We start from the raw sequence: 17,263 nt of genomic DNA, 5'->3' as shown, positions 1-17,263 counted from the left end.
CGACTGAGCCACCCAAGCACCCCTTAAAGGCAAAGCTTTCTAAAAGGCATTCCTGACACCTGGTATGTTTCTCCACACTTTTCATTGGCCCCTGGAAGGGTGTGATCGTTAACGAGGTTGTTAATATATTGGGTTAATTAATTAACAGAATCTGCCACAAACTCCCTCGTGAATATGCTCTACGTACCAGTTTCTCTGGTCCTAAACCAAGCAGAAAACTGACATCAAATTATGTAAAAAAGAAACAAGGTTGTGAAGTGTTTGGGGTCAAGATGATGATATCCAATTCATTGCCCAGAAAACTTGGAAGATGAAATCTCTGCTAAATAAGGTTACATTTAGTTAATCAAGGAATGGGATGCAAGCAAACATTGTTGAACATGGACTATGTGCAAAGAAAAGGAAAAAGAGCCTAGAATTTGTCACGACCTTCTTTTCCTCCCATCTCAGGGAAATTCATCCTCAAGGAAGTAGGGAACTAACAAAGAAGGGCAGACAGATAATGCCCTGCTCTTGCTCATGGGAAGGTATAGAGCTGGCTCTATAAATAATGAGGAAGGGAGAACTTAGTATTAACAGATCATTAGGAGTGTTCAGAAACCAAAATCCTAAATCATTTGAATGTGAGTTTCAGATCCTTTCCAAAGTGAAGTAGCCAAACCTATGTAACAACTGTATTAATGAACTTTAAATGTATGCATAAGTACCTAATTGGGACCACTTAAATATGTTTTTATAACAGTCTATTTTAAAATTATTTTAGAAATATCAAAAAAAACAAGCATAGGATAGATTTACAGGTTTATTTAATCAAATAATAGAATTTATTTCAATCCTGTTACTCTAGACTTTTGACAATTTGAATGATGGTTAGCCTGATGTTTATATTTGTACTACTCTGACTTTTTAGTAAGAATAAGAACTTTGGTGAGTTTAACCCACTAAAGGAAAAAAATAATTCTAGTTATCTTAAATGCCTGAACCAGCACCCAGAAAAGTTACTATAAATAATTACCTGCCATTATTGGGTATTTATTAACATCTCTTCTGTGAAAATGCATCTTGATAACCATACAAAAAAGCATTTTAAAAATAAAATACAAAATTACTAAGAGATATCATGTTTCACTAAGAGATATCATCCCTTACATTGCTATTAATAATGATATAATTTTACTACAGATAAATTGACTTAAATTTTACTTTTAATAAATATTCATAATAGAGATGCAGTTTTGAGGTTCTATTTGGAATAAATAAACCTGTTGTTCTTTGTTATGGTAAGTAGAAAACTACTATTTTTTCCATACTGCAATGATTAGAAGAATTAGAATGATGTATTTTTCATATTTAAACAAAAAATTAATTTATTCGACTTTACTCACATTTAAATTGTCAAATTTTTATCTTGTGTATGAACAGAGAGTTAGGATTCAGGGCCAACATTTAAATTCAATTTTTAGTTTATTTTAGGGCCTTAGATCAAACATTAGGTGGCACTATTGTCACAATGAAAAACTGCTACATTCACTCCCTTTTCTTCACTATCTAGAAGAATCTTCTTTTAAAATTCTCATTTTAGACCCCGCTATGGATTATTTTCACTTTTCCAGTGTGATTAAATGTATCTGCAATAAACATAAAAAAGATTAAAATTCATTGTCAACATCTGCTATTCACTAAGATGTGTGAACCATGAACACTTTTTAATGAAGTGTTCTCTGAATTCTAGAATTTAAAAGATATTTCCATACAGAAGAAATAGCTATTATGAATAAATACTATATTTTCTTTGTTTAAACATCTCTATTGCTTTAATGTAGAAATACCAAAATAGTATTTAAAATTCCTTTTCAGAAAATATTGCCTAAAGTTTTCCTGGATACCTAAATATCACAGATCAATTTGTTTTGTTTTGTTTTTAGTAATAGAAGAGAAAATTCTAGAACCTAATTTTAAATATGCAGTGAAAATAAAAAGGAATAAACAACCGGATAGCAAAAACATCAGTTCATATGTTGTCTGTGTGTACACAAGAACATGGGGATAGATGGAAAAGGAGAAAAGCTATCAGTGGAAGGAAAGTTACTTAATTCTAAAAGGAGATTCCAAATTTTCAAGTAAAGTTACAAGAAAGAGAATGGGAGATAGAACACACTTCTTCTAGGCCAGCAGGACACTGCAGTAGGCTTACCAAATACCAAAGTGAGGATGAGCTTCTCTCTGCTTATTCTGAGTTCAGTTTTGTGAGTGGGGAAACCCAGCTGTTATTTGGAGACAATAGTTTTCAACTGTCTGTTGAAGGCTGCAGTTTAGTTCAGTGAATGAGAACACAGGTCCTGAGCAAATGTTCCTGCATCTGAACCCTGGTACATGGGCCCGTTATTGAACCTCTAACACTGGATTTTTCTCTTCTAAAAATGAGGGTAATGATATTGAGTTGATGTGAAAATCAAATTAGAAAATTTAGGGCACCTGGGTGGGTAGCCGGTTGAGTTCAACTCTTGATTTTGGCTCAGGTCGTGATCTCATGGTTTGTGAGTTTGAGCCCCTGTCAGGCTTTGAGGTGACACTGTTGAGCCAGCTTGGGATTCTCTCTCTCCCTTTCTCTCTCTGCCTCTCCCTCCCTTCCTCCCTCTCTCCCTCTCTTCCTCAAAAATAAATAAATATACTGTAAAAAAAAAAAAAAAAGAAAAAGAAAAATCAGGGGCGCCTGGGTGGCTCAGTCAGTTGAGCATCTGACTTCAGCTCAGGTCATGATCTCGCAGTTGATGAGTTTGAGCCCCAGATCGGGCTCTGTGCTGACAGCTCAGAGCCTGGAGCCTGCTTCTGATTCTGTGTCTCCTTCTCTCTCTGCCTCTCCCCTGCTCATGCTTTGTCTCTCTCTGTCTCAAAAAATAAAGATAAACATTAAAAAAAATTAAAAAAGAAGAAAATTCATGTAATACATAAACCCTGACACATTGTTAAATCTTAGTTGGAGGAGAGGCACTGATGGGGGTCTTGCATTTTTGTTGTTATTAACAGTCCTGGTGCTACAAAAGTGGTCCAACTTCCCTGCTGACTGAAGCTGTCTGATCCACACTGGGAGGGTAAGAGTTTACCTCATGCCAGGGGAGAGGCCCTGTGGATCCTCATTGTGAGGCAAAGTCAGGGATTCAAGAGCTTTAAGTCTATAGTCTGATGGCCGCCTCCACCAACCACAGGGCTGTGGAAAAATTACCTAATCTCTCTAAACATCAATCACTCCACTAGCAAAGTAGAAACGAAATTAGTAAGCCTGAACTCATAGGAGAATTAAGAGGACATCCATTTACACATATCGCTGTAATCAATGGAATAGAAAGAGCTCTGTAAACATTAGTTATTGCAACGACTATTATTACCACCACCGCTACAAATGGTCCACTCAGGATTTCTCAGTGTGTAAAAGCTTTTCCACCTTTCATTTTCTCCCACTTGGAAAATCATTTAAAAATCTCCAATGTACTTCTGCGTGGACTTCTCCACTGATCCTGGGAGAAAACAATTCATCAATATGAAAGGAATTTAGAAAATTCATTACCATCTCAGAAAAAAACATAAAAGAGCAGAGTTGTAAACATAGGTATATTGTGAATTGCAAATCCAAGTCACAATATGTCACTCTAATTGGCTGACTGCTCTATACAAAGAGCAAAGGCTACATTTTGACCACATTAAAATCCTCTCCCCTGTAAAACATATGCGCCAAATTAAAGAGAATATGACATGTATTTATTAACCTAATGCACCCATCGTATCTTATTAAACAATCTTGATTATAAATCTCCTTTCTGACTCATTATGCTATAAACTGCATGATGGTAATGTTTTCATTTTATTCCCAGCATTGATTTTGACATCTTCATGTGTAAGGTGCCAAGTAATCTTTGTTAAGGATGAACAAATAATTGAGATTGAAAACAAAACCAAAACAAAACCAATAAAAACCAAATCTCTGTCAATCAAATCATAGTGGAACAACGTTTTAAAATTTCTTTCCAGCATTTGCAACAGGAATCGCTTCTCTTCAAGTCTTGTCTGGCATCGCTATAATTTGTGGCCTTCAATGGCTGATATCCTGAGACTGTGTGAAGGGGCCAAGGAGAAGCCAGACAGATTGGTATCTATTGGGGCTGCTTACACTGTTCCTCTAAAGTCCCAAAGCTTCTTAATCTATCAATCTTCAGGACTTGCTAAATAATCCTAAACTGCCCCCCCAGAGAATTAGGAGAAGCATTAAGGAGACTTCAACCTTGCATTTTATATTGTAACCCTGACTGTTAACGTCTGTTCTTCTGATTTGTGTACTTACACTGAATGTTTCATCCTGTAGTTCAGCCTAGCAGGGATTTATTTTCATACACTTTCAATGTAAATAAAAGAGAGTCATTATAAAAGTTTTAATACTTTTCCCCAGATAAGCAGATTTACACTACCATGTGCCATGTGAATTTTAGGAACAATAATAGTTGCCTTTGAGTGAGGCCTCCTATGCTTCCGGCACTACGCTGCCTCCTAGAACTTATGCCATGCTTAATATATTCTGAAAGCCAGTTCTTACTACAAAGCAGGGAACTGAGCTTTAGAGGGGTTAAATAACTTCCCCGTGGTCACACAGCTAAGTAATCTGCAAGCTGCAATTTAAGTCCGAATACTTCTCTCTTTGAAACCTACACTTTGCTCTCATTTCACTCCTTTCCAGAAGTGTTTGCTGAAAGTAACAATTTCTCCAAAAGAGATCAGTTAACTAAGGTTAAGCAGGTTATAGATATGTGGCATCCTGGCTTTGGAGAAGGCCTGGCTAATAGAGTAAACAAAGGACAGTTTCTGGAAGACAATAAGATATTCCACTGACCTGCTTAAGTGAGACAGTAACTTGTATTTACAAAGGTCGTACATGAGGAGTCACTCTAGTAGGTGGCATTGGTTCACAGTTGGTGAACGTTATGAATACATGTGGTATTGGTTCACTTAACATCTATTCATTAAACACTCACATGTGTCAGGCACTGCGTGACGGACTTGCAGGCAGCAAGCCAAGTGAGACAGATTCTGGTGAGATGGGGCTTGCAGATGGGTGAGAAACTATGGACCTAAAGACTTGTGAAAACCAGGCTTGCAGGTGCTTTGCTCACAGTGAGAAGGAACATGTGGGTCTTGGTACTTCACATCGACAAGGATGGAAAATAACTAAACCTAGTGGAATAAAGTCTTGAACAATGCGATGAGACTCAAATAATGGCACCAGAGGAAAAAATTAATCAAAGTGAATGAAGTAGGTTATATTATTTTGACACCAACTCTCACAGCATGGGTCCTAGCAGGCTGAATGTTTTCCCCTCATTTATCCTCTGTTCTGCTCCTTCTTATATCAGCTTCATCGGTCAGGAAAGTAAGTGGTTGTTGTATCAATATATTTCGTATATTAAGGCCATCTGCCAGCTCAATTACTCCAATACATTCTCACAGTATGGGATTTCTCGGAGGAGTAATTCTATTGTAATGCTGCAGAAATTATATAAATGTCCTATGTCACCGAGAGGAAAGAAACATTCAGGATGACATTCGCTTGTAACGTAAAGAGAGCCAAGTATTTCATTGTTGTGCACTGTTGCTACGACTTTTGAAACTTATTTTGATTTTGACATCTTAGAGCTAAATATTGAGGTTTGTTTAATTTAATTTAATTTTGATGAGATAATAAATACACATTGTTAAAATTAAAAAGGCACAATGATGCATGGAGCATTTAAAGGCAGTGCTACTTCGTGAGATAAACAGTGGTGGAATTCAGAAATAAATCTTCTGTTTGTGTCTCCATGGTTAATGTCATGCATGACCTTTACCTCCATAAACCTTAGTTTCCTCATCTCCAACAGGACAAAGATTAATCGGGAGTCTTGTGGTCAAGGTGCTAGTACCAAAAGAAGATTTATTTTGAATTACGGACCCACCTGATACTCTTCTTTGACATACCAGAAAAGTTTTCATTTCAAACATAGATTGTTAAAAACTACAAATGCAATTGAGAATAATTCTGTGACTTGATAGATAAAAAATTAAACTGTAAGAAGTTATAATTTTATAGCATAAAAGAGGATAGCATAAAAGAGGATATAGTAGAAATTCTCATGGAAAAGAATAAATGATGTAGAAAATGATCACTCCACATGAAGGAAAGAAAATGTGTTCAAAATGGATCAGGAGAATTTAATTAAAACATACAGAATTATTATTGCACATATGAAACCCTGGTAACTGTTACTGTTGGAGGCTATGAAAATCTTTTATATCAAAGATGATAAGTGTTCTTGAAACAAACAAATACTGGGTCTACTCAGAAAGCATATTTCTATTTTGTTCATGTTCAAGAAAATAAAATCTCCATGTTTAAATGTAGTCAATTGGTCTTATCTTTTTCTGTTATTAATTTGAGGTTTTAGCACAAGAATAAAAATGAGTTTAACAGGAATCTGGGTGTAGCAATTCTGTAGTGCTCATTCCACATTTTTGGCTGAGAATTTAGCATCTATCCTGGCTTTTAGGAATAAGTTTCAGTACAGTCCTGCAGGGAAGCGGGGATAAAAACAGATGACCTCTGATGCTCTCTCCCATAGCTGAGAATCTATTAGTTTTACATTCATTAAGCTGTTGGTATGTTCAAAGCACTTGGTCTGATTATTCCTTTTTCCTCCTGGGATGATGTTCTCTCTGGGAAGAGGTGAAAAAAATTAAATCCAAGTCAAGACCCTATTATTTTCCTCCTGAATTCTCTCCCTGCTCCAGTTTGCACCAGGCAGCAGAGAACATCTTGCACAAAATCCACTGAGCAAATTCTCTTTATTCCATGAACAAGAAAGTTGCTAAGAAGAAAGGACACACTTTTGCTTTCTTATCTTATTGAAGTACCCAACGTGAATTTATTCAGTTAATATTTATTTTTCGAGGGCCAACTCTGTGACTTCATAGGTTGAGTGATCATATTGCTTTGCATTGGGAAAAGGTCCAAATATGATTGGTGTGATCTGACTCCATGATTGTAGAAAACAACACATTCTTCCAAGCCATAGAATCTGTCTTCCCTGGCCATGCTTTAAATGCAGTTCCCTGTTTTATTAGACAATATAATGCATGACAAATTTTCTGAGAGGATTTCAGGAAAGTCTCCTTGGAAGTACTTAAATGAGTAAATACATGATTTTTTTTGTAAACTGTGATAAAATCTATAAAAAAGTAAATAAATAAAATATAAAATAACAAATTGCTATTATTTTTTAAATAGGTAAAAATCTAAAATTCTAAAATGTTTGCCATGTTTGAGTATGGTTTTAAGGGTAGAGGATCAACTCTGTGCACAAGTACCTGGGAGTGGGGAAAGAATATTCCAGGATGCCTAGAGAAGACTACTTCTGTGCAGAGCCAGTTTGAATGAACTTAAGATTCCAAGAGTCCTAGATTTCTTCACCAAACACTGTGCCTTTGAAATCACCATCATTAGGGTTACTAAGGTGTTAGTCCAAGAAAAGCTTCCCAACTTTCCTTAAGTGATAGCACATAGAGAGTATAATATTGTTTTGTGAGCAGGGCTTTATGAACAGGGCAGCTCAAGGACGGGACAACTTCTCCAGGAACTCTGGCCATTCCAGGCCCCTCCAAAGATGCAGACAAGCATTCATCAAACTTCCAACTCACTAGGAATACATTAGTGTCAGCCAGCAAAGTAAATAGAAAATATAGAAAACAAATTCTTTCTTTCCATCATCATAGTTCTGTTGCCATGTTAGGCTCTAAGATTAAAGAAGGGTGAGCTGGAAAACACAAAACTTCCAGTAATAGATGAAAATCACCTTCAATAGTGCTGGTACAGGCATCCCTCGTGGATATGGTAGCTAAAAAGCTCTGTGTATGTGAATGTGTGTTTGGTGTGCATGGGTGTATACATCTGTGTAGATTTCAGGTGTGTGCTTGAGTGCCTGCACGTACACACACACACACACGTACTGGAGCTATGAAATAGTGGAGAAGAATCCCAGTAAATGAAACCTTTGGTTCTTTGTGTCTCTGGCCAGTCCTGTTTTCTGTATCTATCTCTAGCACCACTACACTGAAGTTTCTCCAGAATCATACAAAGACATGAGAGCCATCCCTGAAGCTGAATCTGAGCAGGGTTTTGAAGGAGAGTATTAAAGTATAAACCATTTTATGAAAAGTTAAATGATATGGCAGACATATTCTAGAGGTAGAAACTTCTAGAGGTGAGCATGAAGGAAGGCAGCACTGACAGTAACTTACCCATGGCAGAAGTCAGTTTCAGTATTCATCAGTGAGGGCACTAGAGTTATTGAAGGTCCTGAATTACTACCTGAGATCCACCCAAGTATTAATCACTTCTTTGAAAATCCTAAAGTAACAACAGGCCCATGCAGGACTCTGAAGAAAATATACAGCATCTTCACATTTCAAGATGCCTTTTACAACAGAAGTTTTCAAGATCTTGGTGGAAGACAGATTTTTTTTTTCCCTAGGCAGGCTGTGCTGCAAATTTTCTCAGCCTATTGGAATTTACTGCTCTTTTCACCTAAAATCACTGTAAATGTTGTGACATGTCTAAAAATGTGTCTGCCTCTCCCCTGTTTTATCTAGCCCCAAACTATTTATAATTTGACCATGCACTTTCAAAGAGTGCATTACTGTCTTCTATGCTAGGGTCCGTTCTTTATTTTTTATATGTGAAATAGCTTTTTTTTTTGTTTTAACATGAGTGCAGTGCCATAGAAGGAGGTTCACTAATCTGTAGGTTAAATTCTTTTGGACATGGGCTGAGCACAGAAAAAAAAACAGAACTAGCTAACTAAATAAACTTCATTGGATCAAACAAATTTGGTTTCAAAAAAAGTATGGGCAAAGTAGATTTGTAATTGAAATTGTTATGCCAAATTAAAATACAATTGTGTTGAAACTGGCTCAATTTTGAGAGTGGAAAGGGAGAGTATTAATAATTATTCAAGGACAATAATTTAAATTGAGATTTGCCCAAAATGTAAAATATCGTCACCCTACTGATAGTCTTTATCTTTCTCTGCCCTTAGCTGTACAATCTGCGTGAATCACTTAACGCTGATGGGAATTAACCAGTGACAAAGAATATGAGCTCTGATTCCAGACTTAAAACTTAGTTGTACTACTGACTAGCTGTGTGAACAGAGGTTCCCAGGCAGAGTTGGGTGCACAGTCAATAACACAGAGTAGAGCAAAGGGAACTGGTACTAATAAGGAAGCACTTTTCTACATGGGTCTCATTATCATTACACACTGAATAAAAAGTTATGGAAAATGTCGCTAGAGTTGTATTCCAGCAGACAACAGGCAACTGACTTTTCTCCTAAAATTTCCTCACTCTCAGAAATTAAAAAAAGGGCTGATTGATGAACTGGCAAATTTCATGTCATTCTTCCCAACTTTGTACCTACCCACCCGTGTCAGCTGTATCCTAATTTCATCCAGTCCAGCTCAGGGAGAAAACCAACTATGATATACACATGTAACTCAAAGACATGTCTATATAATTTCCTTTTAATATAATGATAAGAATATAATATTTATAAATTTGTAAAACTTAGCATAGTGTTGAAAACCAGACAGATTTCTATCACTTTGTCCTAAGATTAATCTCATTTCTAAAGAGCAATAGTAATGTTTTTTATTTCTTTCTGATGGAATCATTTCATTGTTTTAAGTTGTGTGTTGGAAGAAAAACAAAGTTTGAAAGTTCTCCCCCCTCAAAATGGAGTTACATAACAGAGACATTAGGAGAAAGGAAATATGAATGACTTTCATTTTTAGGTCAAATTTTCCAATTAGGAAGTTACCATCCATTTCCAAGTTCTCCCTACTTTCATTAATGTGACAAGAAGTCTTAGGCCTTATCTGTGCATATCAGAAAAATAAGTTCTTGGATTCTATGCAGGCTAGGCTTAAAGTAGCCATTCAATCAAAAGGAAATGTGGCCTTTAGGTTTTAGTGCCTTGTAATGTTCTGTAAGAAGCCATAATCCACTTCACTAGATGAAAGAAGACAAATGGAGGCATTGTGTGTGTGTGTATGTGTGTGTGTGTGTACATAAACGTGTGTGTACAAATGTGTGTGTATCCCAAAGCAGCTTCCTTATACTTCTAGGTCATTGGTAGGAGAACCAAGTAACTGATACAGGCTACTTATGCAAAAATTTATCAGTCATGCAAAAAGCCACTGGGTCAAGAGCCCATGTTGGAAAATTACACAGAAAAATGAGAAAATAAAAATACCAAAGGTAATTAAATAAGAAAAAATCATGTTCTAATGCTTCTCTTTCCCCAAACAGTCACATAAAGTCTTAGCTTAAAAGGCTGATTGCTAAAAAAAAAAAAAAAAAAAAAAAAAAAAAGAAAGAAAAAAAAGCCTGATTGCTTTATTTAAAGTCCAGATTCCAGACACGAAATTCAACAGCTGATGTATAATACTTTTAAGCTTTGGAAGGAAAACTCAACTGGGCTTTACAGAGGGTTGGTAAAATGAATCATTCTCCAATATTGGTGAGTTCATGCCTTAACAAATTATCTAAAGAGTTATTCAACAAGCCATTTTTAAAGATAGCAAGAGAAATATAGATAGATAGATAGAACACTAAAAAAATAAATCCTTGACTATGTGTACATGTAAAATATAAGGGGCACCTAGCTGGCTCAGTCAGAAGAGCATGTGATTGCTTAAGTAAATAAATAAATAAACTTATGTAAATACTTAAAAATAAAAAATAAAAAGCAGTGTACAATATAAGGAACAATAACTGAAAATCATTTCTGTTAACTTGAATGATGACATGAGAGTCATGCCTGAAGCTGAATCTGAGCAGAGTTTTGAAGCAGAGGAGTAAAGCATAGACCATTGTATGAAAGGCTAAATAAATGGAAGCCATATTAAGTTTCTAGAGGTAGAAACTTATAGAGAAAAGCATGAAGGAAGGCGGTACTGACAGTAACTCACCCATGGCAGAAGTCTGTTTCAGTATTCGTCAGTGAGGGCACTAGGGTCATGGGAGGCACCATTATAAACCTACACTACTATCTGGGATCCACCAGACATGCATCCTGTTTGTTTTTCAAGTGTTCCTGATAAGCAAGTGGTAAAATAAATTTATAAGTTGTGGAATCCTCTCAGCTTGTCAAGCCAGGCCCACAAAATGTGGCTAGTGTTACACAAAAATTTTTGTACAGTCAACAATACGTTCATTCAAATATGAAAAGAAAAATCAAGCTTAAGTCACAAATCAGTTAAACGGGCTATCTCTGTGACCAAACACCTGGTGTGAATCCCAGTTGTGCTATTTTCTAAGTATATTACCCTGGGAAAGTTATCTAACTGTGTGGAGGCTTAGATTTCCTCTACATAAGTTATTTTCAACTTGTTCTAAGATTAAATGATACTTACGCATAGAATCATTGACATAGAAAAGCATTTTGAGATCATCTAGTCCAACTCTTTATTTTAGGTCTAAGGTCCAGAGAACTAACTGTTGCTATCAAGACCATCATCGCCCAATTGGCAGAGCTGATTACTTACACTCCAGCCTTCTGCCTTCTGATACCTTAGCAAGTAGAACTCTTGGTTTAATTTCTGAAAGATTTATGTTAATACCTACCCAATACTTGGTTTTCCTATATGCTTTCCTGCAAAACATTTCCACGATATGGACTGTCAGGCAACCTAAGTGGAGGAGCTCAAATATCAACACAACTTTAGTGAAAGTTAGTTGTATCTTTTGGTTATTTTGATCTGATAAAATCTCTCAGAAATAATATCAGTGGTTTCTGTTTTCCTAAACTGTAACTAGTGCTTCTGTGTAGTGGAGACTTTAGTAAGTACAATTACATGGTGTCTTCACATAAAAATCAATATAAGTAAATTCAAATAAATTTAAAGTTATTATAATGCAATATTCCATGAGTTATGTTTCTAAATTTTAAGATATTGAGCTTCAAAAGCCAATGATAGGACAAATCACATTGAAACAAAAGACATGTGACTGCAGAGTTCACTTATCTTGATGAGCACTGAGAAATGTATAGAATTATTGGGGGAAAGAAAGGCATGGCTGTTTTAAATTATCCACTCTCTCAAGTGATGTTTTTCAAATTAGCTACTATCGAAGCTGTTGTGAGAAAAAGATAATATAAACAAACTCATACAAAATTATAAATTATTGTCAGCTTAATCTATTATTCTTTCCAAAGATGACTGAATTTTTCCAGGCAAAAGCAAGCCTTTAGCAGAGCAAAAAGAACTAAAATGAGTGAGTTCTAAAAAGGAAGGCGTCAAAACCAGCAGATAGATCTTTCAACTCATGCTACAGAGTGACTGCCTCTTAATCCATAACCTCAACCAATTAAAATCCAGTTGTAGGGTGTATCAGAATCACCTGGAGATCCTATTAAAATACAGGTTGCTGTGTCCCACCCCAAGTTTCTGATTCAACTTTCTTAGGGGATGCTAACGCTGCTGGTCAGTCAATGGATCACACCTTGAGAAGCTTTGGCTTAGACTGGCCACCAATTCAAATGATAATATGATGGATTAGATAATACTAGTATTGATTTCTTAGGCAACTATGTATCACAGACACAATATGGGAATATAGGATCAGGAAGTTTCAGGATCAGCTGCGTAAGACTATGTGTAGGAAGCCTTCACTATGAGGAAGACTCATAGTCTTCCTATGAGTAGGAAGGTGGCTGGAGGCCATGGAAACTATAACATTTCCCAAAAAGAATGGAATGTAGGAGCAAAGCATCATGTCAGACAGTAGATCTGAAATGAAAGTGTACCTAAGGAGTGGAAAGAAAACAGTTGTTCCAGCGCTGGGTAAAGCATCCAAAACTGAGCAAACAGAGGTACCAATGAGACATGATCCTATAACCTGAGCTATTAAACTACAGAATGTGAAGTGGCGACATGTCCACTGGGTGAGGACATAAAACCCTATTGCAACAGAAGCCACTTCTTCTCAAGCCCCATATCTAAAATCACTATCTCTTTTCTTACTTTCTTGACCTAATAACCCCCTACCTCACCAACAAGCTCCAAGTTTGCTCTTTCCATATGAATTATATTCCTTTTTTTAATCATCTCAATACCTTAATTATTAACGTGTCCAAACCTCAGCACATTAATCTCTAGATAAAGCATAAGAGAGTGCAAGATCTTGACAAGAGCATGCCCCTTCCTCTGCCTGAAAGGGAAGTCAAGCAATGATTCTTGTTACAAGCCCCAAGGTGGCAAGCAGTGATACTGAGGATATCCGCTCAGGAGACTGAATCATCTGTGAGAACTGATCACCTCTTACTCTCTCTCTCTCTCTCTCTCTCTCTCACACACACACACACACACACGCATACTCACACCTTCTCCCTTTATCCAGAGCTCCAGAGAAAGCCATTATGAACTTTCTGGGAGAGCAAGAATAGAATGCAGAATAAAGGACTAGTAATGGATCTGGGAGATGGAATTAAGAAACTTTTCCAGAGAGACCCAAGATTAACTAGCCTATGTGCTGGGAGGGTCTTCTTAAGTGCTTTGTGCTTATTAGAATATTAGATGTTTCCCATACTTTATCTTTACTTTCACAATATTCTTTAAAGTTAATCTCTTTCAGGTGTGTCTAGGCGGCTCAGTTGGTTAAACACCTGACTCTTGATTTTGGCTGAGGTCATGATCTCACAGTTTCATGGGTTCAAGCCCCATGTCAGGCTCTGCGCATTGACCACATGGAACCTGCTTGGGATTCTCCCTCTCTCTCTCTGTATTCTCTCTGTCTCTCTCAAAATAAATAAATAAACTTAAAAAATCTTTTTTAAAGATAATCTCTTTTATCACTATTTTATAGACAAAGAAACTAAGACTCGGAGAGAACTTGCTCTAGATCAGTAAATAATGGCAAATGTGGAATTAAACAGTATCTAATCTTGTTTCCTTAAAGAATTATCATGAATATTTAAAGTTGAAATCAATTATATGATTGAAATTTATAATAATTATTATAATTATTATTTTTCTGAAAGTAGAAGAATTAGAATGCCCCATAAACTCTATTTTCTAATGCCTTTCTGAAAAGTAATAAGTACTTCACAAGCATTACTTTAAATATTTTTATAAATCCTCACAAAAACCTTATGAAAGGCTGTGTTTTGCAATTTTAAGGATGAGAAAACTGAGTTATTAAGCACTTAGGAAAATCACCCATCCTAGTAGCAGGTAAAGTAGTCAAATCTAGGTCTATAGGACCCCAAACAGCAAGGTTTAACTGTTCCACATTTCAAATTCTCATATCTACTGAAAAATTATTTTATCTACTGATATCCCTAGAGATAAGATTCTGGCAAAAATAATTTTCTCCATGAGGACTTTATGCCAGGACTTGCTCTGTAGTGAGTATTCCTAAGATATCATTGTGATATGCTGACATGATAAAGGGTTCAGTGTCTCATTTCCACCAAAGAATTAATATGAAGATTCTTTTCATGGCTGATAAAACCCTTCATAGTTTTTCATGTGCTAGTCAACCCATACCCCATTTTGAAGGAATCTGCCCACCCATAAGCCCTTCCCCTTGCTACAGTTGACTGGATGAGAGATGTGTATTTGACCCAAAGACACCCAGTCTGTAGGCTTTCCAGGGTCCCTTACCTTGACTTCTGACAACCTGGACCAATCACATCCTTTTTTTTTTCCTTCTTAAATTTAAGAACAGAGAGACCATGTAAAACAGCAATGGGACAGACACAGAATACCTTATGAAGTAGTGGCATGGCTTGTGGCAAAGGCCAAAGCCCTAGAGACAAACTCAAAGGTAAAACTCTCCACAGGAAACACTGCATGATGAAATATTGTACATTTTGTGTTCTCCAGTGCATACTTTTGAAGCACTCAGTGATATTTTCCCCATATTTATTAAGAAAATGAGTTTTAGGGATACCTGGGTGGCTCAGTTGGTTGGGTGTGTGACTCTTGATTTCAGCGCAGGTCATGATCCTGGGGCTGTGGGATAAAGCCCCACATTGGGCTCTGCACTGAGTGTGGAGCTGGCTTGGGATTCTCTCTCTTTCTTCTTCTGCCCCTCTCCTGCATTTGCATGTGCCCATTGCTTTCTCTGAAAGAAAGAAAGAAAGAAAGGGAAAAGAAAAGAAAAGAAGAAAACATAAAATGAGTTTTAGAGATCTTATAGAAGTTTTTAAACAGCTTTGGCATGTTTTCTTGGTTAGCAGCATTTAAGAATCTCTGTTAAATTAAAAAATAAATAAATGGTAACAAATACATATCACTGATAATATATACAGTTGTGATGGAAAATTCCTAAAAGTAAGTAAAGGAAAGATTTTGTTCCCAATATCCTATAATTAATATGAGTAATTTAATAATATATAATAGATTTTAAGTTATATATGTAATACATGCATTTGCCAGTCTCTGATTCTTTACATGGATTCAAGGTCAAAACTCCTTATGCTGACTTTCTCTCCAATGTGGTACAGAGGTAAGCCAAAGGATTCTTGAGTTAGTCCTGGGTTCAAATTATCTGCTGATACTTACCAACCAGGTATATGACTGCACATGAGAAACACTCACTCTAGGCAATATTTTGCTCTTTTGAAAAAGATAAGCCATATTGATTCATACTCAACCTTGTTGTCATTGTGTGAGTTAAAGCAGTACTATGAATTGTAGAATGTTCTTCTTTTAGAAGCCTTGTGTTTTATCATATAAAATATTGCTCCAATATATATCACTAAGGCTTAAGAGTCATTTGTATTATATACAGAGTGTGGCTTTAATAGTTTGTGAAAAAGTAGGTCTGATGTATACTTAGGACATCAGCTGTCATACCTGATTTATAAAGCCAATGTATACTTAGAGTGGACATTATCTAATGAACTTAGAGTATTCCTAGTGATACAGCAAGGGCTTTCAGAAATCACTTTTTACAAATTCAGTACATCTCCAGAAATCTGGTCAAAACCTACCAAATTTAAATTTTCTACTTGTCATGCTGATTTGGGTCTCATAAAATCTGTTGTTTTTTGGCTTTCCTAAGATCCCTGATCTGACTTCCAGACCTGTACACTTTCATACTTTTCTCATGAGTTCCTCATTCTTATAAAAAGAACATGAGGTAAATGATATTTACACTCTACTTGAAAACTTCAAGCATGAGTGTCCAGTCTCATGTTCCCCAAATGCAGCCAGGGGAAGCTGCTTTCACAACACTCTCAATGCTTCATTACCGAGCCAGATGTGGGTGACAGCAGCGTGCTCGTTGACAGTTCAAATGGCACATTTCTGAGGAGGGTTTAATTCAGGACTACAAGTGGACCGAGCTATGCAGACCTCTTCAGCACCCTTATTACGGGTTTCAATTTTGTTGCTGGTATTTTCCCCCTTTTTTAATAGGTGAGGCAGCTGACAACTGAATTAGTACACTCTCCTTAGTATGCCAGTGGCTCATGACAATAGCCTAAGGGGGAAGATATAGATAACTGAGAAGTTTTCTCACTGTTGTGATATATTTTTTCATATGGTTAATAAGGCAATTGAAATGACATTCTGTCACAGTAGTAGAATACCATGAGTGTGTGATTTCCCTTGTGCTGCCACTAGGAGGAGATGCATTTTGTTTAATACTCTTTTAAAAAAGAAATGGAAGAAGACAAGGAATATGCTTCAAGATGTGACAGTCTGCAAACTTGAATGTCCGCAACGTAATTAGACAGCAGGAGCACCTACTACTGATGGGATGGGGTTCTGTGCCAGGCTGGGCTTGCTCTGGTGATGAAAAGGTAAAGTCGAATCAATAAACAAAACTTTAAAATTTAAAATAGTTCTTTACTGAACAGCATTAGAAGGTAGAAAAGCTAAACAAATGTGACCTCTTCTCATTAAACAAAATCTTCTCCCCTCAATAAATGAGATTTTATAGATAGGAACATTCTAAGATCTTCCTTTGCCCTAAACCCTCTTACTAATAGAGGTCCACATCAGATATTAAAATGTACTTACTTTCCACAATGGATAAACACATGTGTATGTATGTATAATGGTATGAGTTGAGTTGTAGTTGACTAGTTGGTATAATACTACATTTGGAAACCACTTAATATAATTAATTATAATTTTGCAATTTCTATTTATATTTGGGAAACAGAGCTATATT

The 17,263-nt window shown here is 36.3% G+C and overlaps 1 long non-coding RNA gene across 1 annotated transcript in view; it reads right to left on the bottom strand.

Moving 5' to 3' along the window:
- The window catches only part of LOC128777697 (uncharacterized), a 58,441-nt gene that overhangs the window by 10,300 nt on the left and 30,878 nt on the right, over positions 1-17,263 (bottom strand). Inside the window, exon 2 of the long non-coding RNA XR_008422996.1 lies at positions 15,032-15,205. This is a non-coding gene — a long non-coding RNA (uncharacterized LOC128777697). The remainder of the gene's footprint in view (positions 1-15,031; positions 15,206-17,263) is intronic.

Source organism: Panthera pardus, unplaced genomic scaffold (assembly GCF_024362965.1).
Source record: "Panthera pardus isolate Hobbes unplaced genomic scaffold, ASM2436296v1 HiC_scaffold_17, whole genome shotgun sequence".
In the NCBI taxonomy this organism is placed as follows: domain Eukaryota; kingdom Metazoa; phylum Chordata; class Mammalia; order Carnivora; family Felidae; genus Panthera; species Panthera pardus.
Note: the sequence above shows the minus strand (reverse complement) of the source record. Positions and strands in the feature narration are given on the sequence as shown.